The 15,301-nt window shown below is 43.5% G+C and overlaps 1 long non-coding RNA gene and 1 other non-coding gene across 2 annotated transcripts; both read left to right on the forward strand.

The window, feature by feature from the left end:
* The first annotated feature begins 10,197 nt into the window (after nucleotides 1-10,197).
* On the forward strand, nucleotides 10,198-14,871 carry LOC125913519 (uncharacterized). Its single transcript, XR_007455042.1, has 2 exons — nucleotides 10,198-11,279; nucleotides 14,658-14,871. It is a non-coding gene; the product is annotated as an uncharacterized LOC125913519 (long non-coding RNA).
* Nucleotides 10,391-10,506, forward strand: LOC125913877 (U5 spliceosomal RNA). The gene has a single exon (XR_007455147.1). It is a non-coding gene; the product is annotated as a U5 spliceosomal RNA (small nuclear RNA).
* Nucleotides 14,872-15,301: the final 430 nt, after the last annotated feature.

Below are 15,301 nucleotides of genomic sequence, written 5' to 3' on the forward strand. Positions count from 1 at the left end.
AGGGTTTATTTCCAGTTCCTCAACCTTGGGCAGATCCAGTGAATTTTTCCTGGCCTCACATGGGTAATAAAACTCCTCCCCTTCTGTTGTACAAAGGGAAAGTCAAGAAATTAACACAGAGTGGTCCAAAAATAGTAAAACCCACAGGAAACTCAAAGTCCCCAAAGTCAAAAATTTCTTTTGTGCCAAAAAGGAAGAGAGATGTCAGAGCAGCAAGGGCAGCTGACCCTGGAGAGGCCCATGTTCTGAGAATAATGAAACTTCTAGGACCTTAGAAAACAAAGATTAGGGACACATATGTCAGGGAATCTAGCATATTACCACAGACACATTACCAAGATAGAAAAAAAAAAAAAAAAAAAGCCCTCCCCTCCTTGAACTAGTAATAAAACAGTCAGAGTCTATAAAATTGGTATGCTTAATATCAAAAAGAAAGAAAGAATTAACAAATCATTGTGGGGGTGCCGGCTGGTTCAGTTGGTAGAGCACACACCTCTTGGTCTCGGGGTCATGAGTTCCAGCCCCATGTTTGGTGTGGAGATTACTTTAAAAAAAATCTTTAAAAAAATAAATAAATCATTGTGAAAGCATAGAGCAATATATAAAAAGAAACAGACAGAAATAACAGAAAACTTTTTAAAATATGGCCACTGAATTAAAAAAACAACAACAACTCTGGAACTATGTTGCAACTCCCAGTGAAATAAATGATTTAGTGGACCATAGGTCAAAGGTTACTGAGTATGTAGGATGTTTGCAGGATGCCAGAGTATTGCTCCACAGATAATTTGAATTAACAGTTTGCAAAGGCAAAGCATACCTTTGAGTGGAAGATGTGACAGTCACTACTGCACCCAAGTGATCAAACTTAGCATCACTAGTCATGGGGTGACCTGACATTATGTGTCTTCTCATTGGATATAATATGAAGTATATAACATTATCCAGGAGACAATAATGCCAAAAATGTGTAACCTAAATCCAGTCTAGCCCCTAGACTTAACTTCCTGCTTCCAGGAAATGCAGGGGATGAGGGAACAAATTGAACAATACCAGGAGGAATAATGAGGCACATTTAGAATGCAGGATATTTTACAAGGTATTTGACCTGGGGGTCTCTTTAAAAAGTTCCTATGGAGAAAAAAAGTACAAAGACTGTTCTAGATTAAAAGATAATCCAAACAACAGCCAAACGTAAAGCATGAATCTTGACTGCATCATGGTTAAAAAAAAAATTGGGAGGGAGCACCTGGTTAGCTCAATAGGTTATGTGTCTGATTCTTGGTTTTGGCTCAGGTTGTGATCTCATGGTTTCATGAGTTCAAGCCCCATGTTGGGGTCCGTACTGACAAAGTGGAGCCTGCTTGGGATTCTCTGTCTCTGTCTCTGTCTCTCTCTCTCTCTGCCCCTCTCCCACTTGTGCTGTCTCTGTCTCTCTCAAAATAAATAAACACACTTAAAAAAAAATTGGGAGTAACTGGGGAAATTTGAATATGGAATAGGTAAGAAAGATTTTAGGGAATTATTTCTAATTTACTTATGCATAATAATGATACCATGATTATGTGCGAGAATGTTCTTATTTGTGGGAGATGCATGCTGAAATACTTAGAGCTAAAGAGTCAGGATGTTTGCAACTTTCACAGGGTTCAGAAAAAATAATGAAGAAAACCAGGATATGTCACCTTAAAATATGCCTGTTTGACATAAGAATTCTTTTGAGTTGAAGCCAGTTATGAAGCAGCATATACAGGAAAAGTTCTCTACCCTCCCCCTTTCTGCCTACAGGCAGAATATAAATTTTCCTTTACTGGAGAGGACTCTAGACTCTTATCCACCCAGTGATGGCATCAGAGGAATCTGCAAACAAACCTTACCCCTTTAATCTGCCCCCATATATTTATCTTCCCACAGTTTCCTGTCCTTGGAGCCTAAAGCCATTTTCCTTTGTCCTATTATTTCTCTACAAATGTATCATTCTTTGCTGAAGATACTATATAAGCCGAAGTTCAGGCCACCTCTTTGAGTTATTCATCCCTACAATCTCCCAGGTATTCAGGAGACACACATGTTAATGAACTTCTGTCTGCTTTTCTCTTGTTAATCTTTTGTTACAGAGCCCCAATTGAGAACCTAGAAGGGTAGAGGGAAAAAAATATTTTTCTTCCCCTACAGTAACATACAAACAAGCTAAAGATGAGATACCACAATGTTAAAAGATGTTGAATCAGGTTGGTGGGTATACAAGTGGTTGCTGTACTAGTCCTTCAACTTTATTGTCTGTATGTAATTTTTCATAATAAAGGTGGGGGAAATTATTAAATGGGGCAGATAAGATGCTGAAATAATCTAGACTGATAGTGGTAGCTCCTTCTGCCAAAACTTGAAGATACCTCAGAAGTGAAAGTCTGAGATTTGTTTTGAAATAATCCAATAATCCAGTAGGCCAGCAGTGAGGGGTGGAGATGTAGAAAATAATAGTGGCCATGAATTGATGATCATGGGTGCTGGGTGATGGAAATGGTGTCCTTGCACTTAACTTGTGTTTGCTCAAAAATTTCTATTTAACAGTAACAAAGAAGAAGAAGAAGATACAGAAGTGAAAAGGGGTTGAGTATTTGAGAAACGAAGGTAAAAACTGAGAAATTCAGGGTGCCTGGGTGGCTCACTTGGTTAAGTGTCCAACTTTGGCTCGGTTCATGATCTCACAATCATGAGTTCCAGCCCTGCATTGGGCTCTCTGCTGTCAGCACAGAGCCCACTTTGGATCCTCTGTCCACCCCCCTCGGCTCCCCCCTCAAAAATAAATAAATAAAAACATTAAAAACAATAGCAACAACAACTGAGAAATCATCCATGAGGAGACAGAGGGTGGTTGGGGCCAGTTGTGGAGAGATTGGGACTGGCAGCCAGAGTGGAAGAGGGTCAGGTGCTTTGAGATGAGGGTGCAGCCAAGGGAGAGTTTTCAGTTGTGCTCTCCACTGCCCTTCCCTCTGTGCCCCCACTCTCCAGGGCCCTGAGTGAATCGTTACATGCCTCATTACTGTGCATGAGGCAGGAAGCCAGCAGCCCTATCAAGTACTCCATCCTGGCTAGGGCTAGACCAGTGGACCTGAAATATTACTTCCCCCCTTCTTCTTCATATCCTACAGTCTGGACGTTAGCCTTCCCCTGCCAAGTTCACTGACATACCCATAGTAATAGGAACTCAAAGGGGAACACATTTGCAATAAAAGAAAAACAAACTGAGAAACTAATAATAGATGAGGCCGACTTACTAGACCTGATTGAGTTTAAAATAAGCTTAATAAATATCCTCAAAAGATAAGAGAGGATATTGTTAACCTAAGGCAGGAACAAACAGGAAGAATCAGATGGAAATACTGGTTATGAAAACTTTAGTAGCTGAAATCCATACATGGATTGAAGAGCAGAATGGTTATAGCCAAAATGAAACGATGAGCAACAACATCAGGGTGAGGATTCACCTCAAAGGTATCAGGAAGGGTTAAAGAAAACAAGGAAGACTGAAAACAGATGAGCCAGTTGTTTGTGACACACACACTCTTGGTGGCTAATCCAACAGCTATTCCCAGCTTCCTTATTCATGTCTACATTAGAGACTGGAAAATACCTGCTTTCTTAGATTCCCAGGCATTTGGAACTGGCCATGTGACACGGTCCTGGCCAATGAGATATAAGCAGGAATGTTCTGGGGGCTTCTGGGCAGGAAATGTTGTTTTCTAATAGAAAGGAATGAGATGACATGAAGGATGCTTTGCTTGTAACATCTCATCCCCCTTTTTCTTGCCTTTGACATTGATACTCTGTCTGGAGTTGTGACAGCTGCCTTGTGATCATGAAGTAGTTTGACAGTCATGAGATCAAAAATCCAACACAGGGCAGCCAGGTAGGAAAGAAAGAAGAGCCCAAACCCATGTTCCTGATGGCTGAGCTGTTGAATCAAAGCCAGCCACCACCTACACCAAGACTCCTTGTGTAAATACAAAACAAAGCCCACTTGTTTGTTTAAGCCATCTTTATTCACGTTCTTTAACCTGCAGCTGAAAACATTCCTAACAAATACTTTGTTCAATAATTTGGGAAAGAGCTGCAAAGTTGAGATTCAAAGAAATAAGAGATGGAGGAAAAAGGCAGAAATCTGTGAAAAAGAGATTTAAAAAAGAAATTTATTCATTCAGAGATAAGTTGTTATATGTAAGCCCTCCCCCAGCCTCCCCTTTTATAAACATTTTTAAAAATGTGTATTTATTTTTCAGAGACAGAGACAGAGCATGAGCAGGGGAAGGGCAGAGACAGAGGGAGACACAGAATCTGAAGCAGGCTCCAGGCTCCAAGCTGTCAGCACAGAGCCCTACACAGAGCTTGAACCCACCAACCTTGAGATGATCTGAGCCGAAGTGGGACTTTTAATCCACTGAGCCACCCAGGCACCCCTCCTCTTGCCCTTTTTAAATACAAGAGAACAAATCCACACTTTACTTGTCAATAAGTTAAAAAAAATTTTTTTAATGTTTATTTTTGAGAGAGAGAGAGAGAGAGAGAGGACAGAGTGTGAGTGGGGGAGGGGCAGAGAGAGAGGGAGACAGAATCCGAAGCAGGCTCCAGGCTCTGAGCTGTCAGCACAGAGCCTGATGCGGGGCTTGAACTCACGAACTGTGAGATCATGACCTGAGCCGAAGTCGGCCGCTTAACCGACTGAGCCACCCAGGTTCCCCCCCCGCCAATTTTTTAAAATGTTTATTTATTTTTGAGAGTGAGAGAGAGACAGAGTATGAGATGGGGAGGGGCAGAGAGAGAGGGAGTCATAGAATCTGGAGCAGGCTGCAGGCTCTGTCAGCACAGAGCCCGACGCAGGGCTTGAACTCACGGACCATGAGATCATGACCTGAGCTGAAGACGGACGACCAACTGACTGAGCCACCCAGGCACCCCGCTTCTCAATAAGTTTAAATCCTTAACGAGTAAAGCATCACCTGGATTCTGTGTCCAATGGCCATAGCAGGAATATTGCTTTGGAATTTGGCATGAACTGTGCCACTGTTTCCACAGGCGCAAATTATCCTTTCCCTAGATTATTCAGATTTTGTTTTGTTTGCCACCAGGAGTCACTGTGTCCTTCTTTGCTTTGTACACATAATCTTGCCCAGATAGAATTTAATTTTGTCTCTAGCATAAATGCTTTTGATTTTCAGAAGAGCTGTGTGCTCACTCAGTTCCAGAGACCCTACTTATAGCCAGCAAAAAATGGCCCTGGCCCACAGCCTTCCAGACATAGTTGTCATTTTAGAAGTCCTGTCCACTGCAACCCTCCACGGGCTCCAACATGGAGGAAAGAAATTAAGGTTTTCCTTTTCAAGCATATCTAAAGCACATATGAAGAAATGTTTTATCTATTAAATTGGAGTATCAAGTGTGGTGTTTTTTTTTTTGTCTTCTATACTTTTCTGTGGAGTTAGAAACAATTTAAGACAAACTTAAAAAGAACATTTTTTTTTTTACCTTTATTTATTTTTGAGAGATAGAGCATGAGCCGGGGACAGGCAGAGAGAGAGGGAGACATAGAATCAGAAGCAGGCTCCAGGCTCCGAGCTGTCAGCATAGAGCCCAACATGGGGCTCGAACCCATGAATCCGTGAGATCATGACCTGAGCCAAAGTCGGACTCTTAACTGACTGAGCCGCCTAGGTGCCCCTAAGACAAACTTTTTAAATTATTTATTTATTCACTTATTTAGAGTGTGTACACATGCATGTGTGCACATGAGCCCCCGTGAATGGGGGGAGGGGCAGAGAGAGAGGAGAGAGAGAGAGAATCCCAAGCAGGCTCCACACTGTCAATGCAGAGCTGGAAGCCGGGCTTGAACTCATGAACCATGAGATAATGTCCTGAACCAAAATCAGGAGTCTGAGGCTTAACCAACTGAGCCATCCAGGCACACCCCCATGATAAATTTTTAAAATAAAAATGAGAAATGAGGAAGTAGAGACAAGGAGAAAACTAAGAACTCTGTTTTACTGTAGAAATTATTTCACCTAGTAAAAACTTGATGTTTGAATCAATTTCAAGATTTGTGAAGCATTATTTAGGTAATTACATGAGTCATTTAAAAAAGTCTAGTGTGAAGGGGTGCCTGGGGCTCAGTCCATTAAGTGTGGGCTCTTGGTTCCTGCTCAGATCATGATCTCAGGGTTCATGGGTTCAAGCCCCACATCTGGCTCTGCATTGACCCTGTGGAGCCTGCTTGGAATTCTCCCTCTCTGCCTCTCCCACACTTGTGCTCTCTCTCTTTCTAAATAAACAACCTTAAAAAGTCTAGTGTGAAAATTAATTCAAAATTGTACCAGTTGATGTAAACGCATCCATAGTGGAAGTTCTTTAAAGTGAAAATCAATGGAAACTAGTCCCATATGTTCTCTTGTGGCTGCAGGAACTTTTTTAAAAAATTAAAGAAAAAAAAGTTTAAGTAATCTCTACACCCAATGTGGGGCTGGAATATACCACCCCAAGAACAAGAGTTTCATGCTCCTCCAACTGAGCCAGCCAGGCACCTGTTTTTTTACTCTTCCAATGCAATTTTATTACATATATATTTTTACATTATTTTCAGTGCATTGTTTAAAAAAATTTTTAGGGGTGCCTGGGTGGCTAGTAGGTAAAGTGTCTAATTTCGGCTGAGATCATGATCCTGAGTTGGAGCCCCATGTTGCGCTCTGTGCTGACAGCTCAGAGCCCAGAGCCTGGAGCCTGCTTCTGTTTTTTTATTCCCCCCCCCCCCCCCCCCCGCCCCTCACTGCTCACGCTCTCTCTGTCTCTCAAAAATAAATATACATTTAAAAAAATTAAAAAAAATTTTTTCTGAAACAAAACACAAGATAAATTAAAAAAAGATTTTTTTAAGTGTATTTAAGAGAGACAGAGACAGCGTGAGTACAGGAGGGGCAGAGAGAGAGAGAGAGAGAGAGAGAAAGCGAACCCCAAGCAGGCCCCACACCGGCAACTCAGAGCCCAATGCGGCGGGGCTCGAACTCACCAAACTGTGAGATCATGACCCGAACCGAAACTGAGAGTCGGGCACTTTTAACGGACTGAGCCACCCAGGCGCCCCGGAATAAATTTGTTTTGTTGTGGTTCTCACTACATTCCAAAAGGAGAATGCGGTTGGAGGGTGATGTAGGTCTATCTCCCTCTCTCCCTCCTTCTCCCTTTCTTTTTCAGCCGAGAGAAGATGGAACCTACTGGATCTGCGCGGAGGACCCGGGAGAGAGGAGAGACGTCTGTCCGCTAAGGGGTTGGTGGAAGTCCCGCAGTCCTCGTGGGGTTGGAGGAGGGCCCCAAGCCCTGGTGGAGGATGGGCCTTTGGTAGGAGGAGGGACTGATGCCAGGGGAGAGATGCTCGGTTGGGGGGGGTGGGGTGTGGCGGAGAGAAGGCAAGAAGGCAAACGGCTTCTGCCTTCTCAGGGAGTTCTTTTGTGAGGTTGTCTCCTGAGAGAGATTGGGGGAAAGTGTGGGACGGTTCCCATGAGAGAAGAGGGTATAAAGTGGGGGCCTCAGGCTTGGGGAAACCGAGCCAAGAGACCTGGCAAGTAGGAGTGGGGCCTTCATCAGGGGTGTGGCTCAGTTGTCTGATTTTCCCAGCTGCTCCAGGGGAGATGCTGAGAGGTGGAAGGTTGGGGCTGGACCAGATGCCGAAAGGTGGAAGAAGGTGGAGAGCAAGAGCAGAGGAGAAGCGCTGGGGAGCGCTCGGCTCCAGGGACCTTAGTCATTGTGGTGTTTACCTGCATGCCTCCTCCCCCCTGCCGCTGGGGTGACACAGTCAGGGGTCCGGGTCCTTCCTCTCACCTAAGGGGGACCACCATCCTCACCCCTCCCCACATTGTTTAATTCCAGTCTTCTGGACAGACACTCTGTCCCTGTGCCGGTGCCTTCCCGTCAGCGAGGAAATGTGTTCAACACGGTGCTCACCTTCCCGAGGGAGGCTGAGAGCTAGCCTTCGATCTGCTGCCCTTCCAGAAACAGCCTCTCTTTAATTTTTCAGGGTCAGTCTTCTCAGTAGAGTTGCCTGTACCATCTGCCCCGTCTGCCCGTATCCTCCACCTCCACCTCCACTTCCCCACCCCTCGCCACCTCCCCGCAGTCCTGCTGCCACTGTGCCCCACTCCCTGGAAAGAGCTCTGGCCAGGTCACCAGCAAGTGCCCTGACTGTTGAAGCCCATGGAGTTTGCAGCCCCCATATCACTCACTGGACAGAACTGACCACTCCCTTCCTGAAACTTCTTTCCTGCCCTTGGTTTCTGTGCTGTCTCACTCCTGGTTTTCAGCCAACCTTCCTAATTGCGCCAGCTGCTCCGCTCCTCTAGGCCACTGTTCTCCAGGGTCCTCTCCCGGTTGTTTTCTTCTCCTCACCGGAGGCTCATCCCTTGGGTACTCTGGGCCATCATTTATTTATCTCCGCTTTACTGCTCAACGTCCTAAATTGGCTCTTAACTTTTTTTAAAATTTAATTTTTTAGTTTACTTATTTTGAGTGAGAGAGGGAGAGAGAGAGAATCCCAAGTAGCCTCTGTACTGTCAGTGTAGAACCCGATACAGGGCTCAAACCCATAAACCTGGAGATCATGACCTGAGCTGAAATCAAGAGTTGGATCCTTAACCAACTGACCCACCCAGGCACCCTATCTCTCAACTTCTTGCTCACTATAATCTCCAAACTTTAGAGAGCTGCTGTCCCATGTTTCTCAATTTAGCCTGCATCAAAATCATCCTTAGATTGTTAAGCTCAGACGTCTGGGTCCCACCCCTAGTTTCTGACTTGGTAGGTCTGGGGTGGGGGCCTGATCTTTTGTGGTTCTAATAGGGACACAGGTGTTTCTAGAGTTCCATAACAAAGCACCACAGACTGGGTATCTTAACAGAAATTATTGTCTCAGTTCTTGGAAGCCTCATCTTAACTAATTATGCCTGGGATGACCCTATTTCCAGATAAAGTCACATTCTGAGATACTGGGGGTTAAGACTTCGACAAATGAATTTGGGGAGGCACAATTCAACTAATAAACACCAATAACACCAGGTGATGCTGATGCTCCTTCAAACACTCATCTGATCCTATTCTCTTTTAAAGAGTTTAAATTGCTCCCATTGCCCTCAAAGGTAAGTCCAAGCTCTTAGCTTGGCATTGAAGACCCATCAAAATCTGGCCCTGACTACTTAGCCACTTGCCCTTTCCAGGCTCTTAGAGCTTATGGTACTTCCTAGAATGCCCTCACCACCCTACTTTGATGAATCCTTTTATGCTCCACCCATGTGTCACTGAACATTCTGTTATCAGTACTCACCACACATACTTGTCTCCTAAGGCCCAGAACAGGGATTGACACAATGTTTAATACATTTTTGTTCAATGAGTGTATTGAAGACACTCCTTTTCAAGACTTAAAAAAATTCTGGGGCACCTGGGTGGCTCAGTCGGTTGAGCGTCTGACTTCAGCTCAGGTCACGATCTCACGGTTCGTGAGTTGGAGCCCCGCATCAGGCTCTGGGCTGATGGCTCAGAGCCTGGAGCCTGCTTCCGATTCTGTGTCTCCCTCTCTCTCTGCCCCTCCCCCATTCATGCTCTGTCTCTCTCTGTCTCAAAAATAAATAAACATTAAAAAAATTAAAAAAAAAGACTTAAAAAATTCAATTTTAATTTTTAAAAAATTAAAAAAAATATTTTTGACAGAAGAAGAGAGAGACAGAGAGAGAGAGACAGAGCATGAGTGGGGGAGGGTCAGAGAGAGAGGGAGACACAGAATCTGAAACAGGCTCCAGGCTCTGAGCCGTCAGCACAGAGCCGGATGTGGGGCTCGAACTCACACACCGCGAGATCATGACCTGAGCCAAAGTCGGACGCTCAACCGACTCAACCACCCAGGCGCCCCTCAATTTTAATTTTAATTCAAGAGAAATTCTACCTTGGCGTGCCAATTCTAAAACAAAATGAAAAAAAAAAAAGAGAGAGAGAGAGAGAATGAGAGAGAGAGAGACTTTCTGGCTAAACCTGGCGCCTATTTTCTTGACAATCTGGCTTCCCCCTGGTGGTGGCTGTAGGCTTAGCAGGTAAAAGAACTAAAAGAATTTCCGGAAACTGGAGATTGGTGACTAAGCTCATTTACATACCCACAATGCACTGCACCCGGAGTATCTCTTATTTTAAAACGGCTAGATTTTTTTTCTTTCAACTTTTTTTTCCCCTCCTAAAAATGAGACCGCCTTCACAGGATTGACTGAGATAGAGTTAGAAGCCACTAGATCTTTTGGAAAAATAACTACCATTGCTGTTCTAGGAGTTACAGTTACCCGAGAACTGTGTGAACACTACGTGGAGCATACTCTGGTTTCTCTTCAGATCGTATAAATCTTTCGCCTTTTACTAAAGATTTCCGTGGAGAGGAACAATTCTGAGTGTTTACCCAATTTTTTGAGGCCTTGCGTTTGCAGGGCTTACTAATACGTGTAAAAAAATAGAGTTGATCGGGGAATATATTTTTGCCAAGTACTTTATACGCAGAAGTCACTTTCTTCGGGAGTTTAGTTTTGTGGTCTTACTCTTTTTTCCGTTTTGTGCTTCACGTTTTTGAAAAACTTTTTTTGTTTAGTGCTTATTGGTTGTTCTTTTATGTCAGTTTTAATTCAGGGAGTGAAGTTCAGGTTTTTCTGCCATTGGTCATTTTTGTTACCAAGCTGAACTATCCGCCGTATGTTAACATAAAACTTGGACTGTTTTGTATTAGCTTCAGTTGAAGTAAGTTCCTCATCAAATTTCCTATCTGGACTTCAGGAGAAGCCAAGTCTTAAACGCAGCGTGGGACCATCTGAGTTAGTCACTCTTGCACCTGTGCAGTAACCCAGTTTCACGTGGTTCTGTGAAATCTACACTTTTTCCTGCAGGGTTTCTCACCCGTACGCATTTTAAGGAAATTGCCATTTTCCCCTGCCCGACTAGCCGACCAATTTCTTCGCTTGGGTAAACTGAAGAACGAGTTGGGTGTGTGGATCTACCTACACTGTTTAAAGGGTTAATCTAGGCATAAGGAAGGTCATTCCCATGGTGGGTTGTGTTATTACTCTGCCTGCTAGGTTCTCTTTAGAAAAATGTTCATGTCTCAGGCGTGGCTTGGATGGTGCAGCTGGTTCTCACGGAGTTGTGTGGCGTTTACGTTGTAGAGGCAATGCTGACCGCCAATGGAGGAAGGAGAGGATGAAAGCCTTAACCCGGTAGGACTGGGAAGGAAGGGGCCGTCTTGGGTGGGGTGGTGCCAAGGGCAGACTAACCCTCTAGCAATGGCAGTGCTAAGAACCTCAAGTACATTAGCAGAGATGGCTGATAGACTTCATCCCTAAGGCTTTGAATTTGCAATGTTTACAGGTTGGAGACCACCAAGCTTTACCTTGAACTGCTTTCTGTGCCTAGGGTCTGGCACAGAGCAGTCGTCCAATAGATGTTTGCTATCTATAGAATAAAACCTTTAAAGTTCAAGCTTGGGCGTAACTGTTCACAAACATTTTTCTTTTTTTTTTTTTTCTTTTTTTTTAACGTTCATTTATTTTTGAGACAGAGACAGAGCATGAACGGGGGAGGGTCACAGAGAGAGGGAGACACAGAATCTGAAACAGGCTCCAGGCTCTGAGCTGTCGGCACAGAGCCCGACGCGGGGCCGGAACCCACGGACCGTGAGATCATGACCTGAGCCGAAGTCGGACGCCTAACCGACCGAGCCACCCAGGCGCCCCTTCACAAACATTTTTCAAGGCAACAATTTTGTACCTCAGGCAAGGCTCGTCTCTCTGGGGCTCTCACTCTAAGTGTTGCACTTACATAAATTTGGTTTCAAGAAACATTTTAAAAATTAAAGTATAATTAGTTCAAGCTTTTTGTGTGACATTTATACTTTTTTTTTCCCCGATGAGTTAATTTAGCCTCTTCAGAAGTGGGTCATTTGAAATTGTAAGGAAATTCTCAGTTTTGTAAGTGATTTCAAATTTTTATGTAGATCAAGACAGCAAGTAAGTGTTAAAATTTGTACTTAAAAAATTTATACTATAGGGGCGCCTGGGTGGCTCAATCGGTTAAACGACTGACTTCTCAAGTCACTATCTCACGCTTGTTGAGTTGGAGCCCTGCATGGGGCTGTCTGCTGTGATCACCAAGCGCACTGAGCACTGAGCACTGTGTGCTGTGATCACTCTATCCCTGCCCCTCCCCCTCTGGGTTCCATGCTCTCTCAAAATCAAACATTAAAAAATTTATACTACAATGACAATCAAATGCAACATACAACATTAACTGAATGCTAAACAAAAAACAACAAACAAAAACAAAAAAAGGAAGAAAACAGAAGGTACATTTTGGGGACAATTGTGGAAATTTTAGTATGTATTCTATTTTAGATTATTATTGAATTAATAACTGTACAGGTTTTCTTGTTGCTGCTGTACCGAGTAACTACAAACTGTGACTTAACACAAACGTTTTCTCTTATACTTCTGGAGGTCAGCAGTCCAAAATCAGGGTGTTGGCAGGGCTGCCTTTTTTCTAGAGGCTGTTAGGGGAGAATGTTTCCTTGCCTCTTTCAGGTTCTAGAAGTTGCTTGTATTGCTTGGCTTGTGACCCCTTCACTACATCACTCCAACTCTCTTGCTTCTGTCCTGTCATCTCCTAGTTCTAACTCTGGATCCTCCTGCCTCCTTCTTATAAGGACTCTTGTGATTACCTCAGGCCCACCTGGCTAATCCAGAATAACCTCCCCAGAATAACCTCCCAACATATTCACAGGAATTAGGATGTGGACATATTTGGGGGCCATTACTAAGACCACCAAAATAATAATTATGTAGGAGAATGTCCTTATTCGTAGTAGAAACATCATGTGAAGTATTTAATGGTGAAATGTCATGATACCTGAAACTTTATTGTTTTCTGAAACTTTATTTTTTGGGGGGCACCTGGCTGGCTCAGTTGGTTGGGGATCCTGACTTGATTTGGGCTCAGGTCATGATCTCACAGTTCTGAGTTCCAGCCCCTCTTCAGGCTCTGTGGTGACAGCCTTGGGATTCTCTGTCTCCCTCTCTGCCTCTCCCCTGTTAGCTCTCTCTCTCTCTCTTTCTCTCTCAAAATAAATAAACATTAAAAAAAAGAAACTTTATTATTATTTTTTAAAGAAATCTCTACCTCCAACGTGGGACTTGAACTTATGACCCTGAGATCAAGAGTTGCATGCTCTACCAACTGAGCCAATCAGGTGCCCCAATAACTGAAACTTTCAAATGGGTCAGTAAACACAGAAAGAGAAAGCAAACGTGTCTAAGAGTGATAGATATATAGGTATTAATTGTATTTTTCTTTCAACTTTTCTTATAGCTTTTAACTTATAAAAATAAGAAGGGGAAATATGTATTAATGTATTAATGTATGTATTAATAAATTCCATGTAATGTGTATGTTTTAGATATTTGTCTTATACTTAAGATTCAATTTTATTTATTAAAAAAATTTTTTTTACATTTATTTATTTTTGAGAGACAGAGACAGAGCACAACTAGGGGAGGGGCAGAGATAGAAGGAGGCACAGAATCCGAAGCAGGCTCCAGGCTCTGAGCTGTCAGCACAGAGCCCAATGTGGGGTTCGAACTCACGAACCACGAGATCATGACCTGAGCTGAAGTTGGACGCTCAACCAACTGAGCCACCCAGGCACCCCATCCTGATTTTGGCTCAGGTCATGATCCTGGAGTTGTTGAGTTCAAGCCCCTGGTCAGGCTCTGCACTGATAGTGTGGAGCCTGCTTGGGATTTTTTCTTCCCCCGCTCCTCAAAATAAATAAACTTAAAAAAAAGTTCCATAGTTTTTATCAAACTATGGTCACCTTAGACCAGTGGCTTTCAGAGTTTTGGATTTTCTGACTATGAAAATTTCCAGGGATGCCTGGCTGACTCAGTCAGTAGAGCATGTGACTGGATCTGAGTTGTAAATTCGACCCCACATTGGTTATAGCGAACACTTAAAAATAAAACTCTTTTGGGCACCTGGGCGGCTCAGTCAGTTAAGCGTCCGACTTTGGCTCGGGTCATGATCTCAGTTCATGAGTTCAAGCCCTGCATCAGGGTCTGTGCTTACAGCTCAGAGCCTGGAGCCTGCTTTGGATTCTGTGTCTCCTTCTCTCTCTGACCCTGCCCTGCTCCTGCTCTCTCTCAAAAAAACAAAAGAAAAGAAAAGAAAACAAAACAAAACAAAAAACCACCAAAAACTTAAATTTTTTTTTTCCCAAAAGATTTTTGAGGTACTTTTTTACCATCATTCTACAAAACAAAGGGCATTTCAAGACTAAGAACAGGGGCACCTGGGTGGCTCAGTCAGCTCCGCGTCTGACTTCAGCTCATGTCATGATCTCATGGTTAGTGAGTTCAATTCCCCTGCATCAGATCCTCTGTCCTCTCTCTGCACCCCCCCCACCCCCCCGCACATGCTCTCTCTCAAAAATAAAGATAAAACAAAACAGAACTAAGAACAGACACTTCTTTAAAACAGGAAATCCATTTAGCTTTATGGACAGCATAACTATATTTTGTTAACTTTTCTTTCTTCCTTCAACCCAGATGGAGGAAAGCTGAAACTCAGTTTGAGGGAAGGCTGGGCCCGCCTCAGACTAACAATATCAGAACCGGTGATGCCCTCTTGTGGCCGCTTGGAGAGTTACTGCCATCTGACTTCATTTCCTCTGATTTGATGGACAATTTCCTCCCAATACTTAAGTCATTAATTCTTGTATGCCAGACATTGTTTGGGAAATATTAGTAAAGAACAAAAACACCCCTGCCCTAGTTGAATTTATATTCAGGGGGAGAGACAGACAATACACAAAGTATTAAGTGTCGTGGAAAAAAATAGAGGCATAAGGGGCTTGAGGGCCAGAGCATAGGGGGTAGTAACATAGTTACAACTTTAAGAGTAGCCCTCATTGAGAAGGTGACTTTTGGAGAGTTGCAAGGAGGAGAGGGAGTTCGCCTATGTAGCTACATATCTGAGGTGAAAGGTTCTAAGACAGAACCTCTCTCACTGTTCAGCAGAAAAGTCAGTACAAAACCCTAAGGCAAGAGTTTGTCCATTTCAAGAAACACAGAACCAGTGTGGATCCAGTAAAGGAGAAAGAGAGGAGGAGACAGTTTAGAGGTAATGGGAGACTAGGTTGCCTACGGTCCTCCCTGCAGGCCATTATAAGGGCTTTAGCTTTACTTAAGTG

This window comes from Panthera uncia (genome assembly GCF_023721935.1).
Source record: "Panthera uncia isolate 11264 chromosome C1 unlocalized genomic scaffold, Puncia_PCG_1.0 HiC_scaffold_4, whole genome shotgun sequence".
NCBI classification, from domain to species: Eukaryota; Metazoa; Chordata; class Mammalia; order Carnivora; family Felidae; genus Panthera; species Panthera uncia.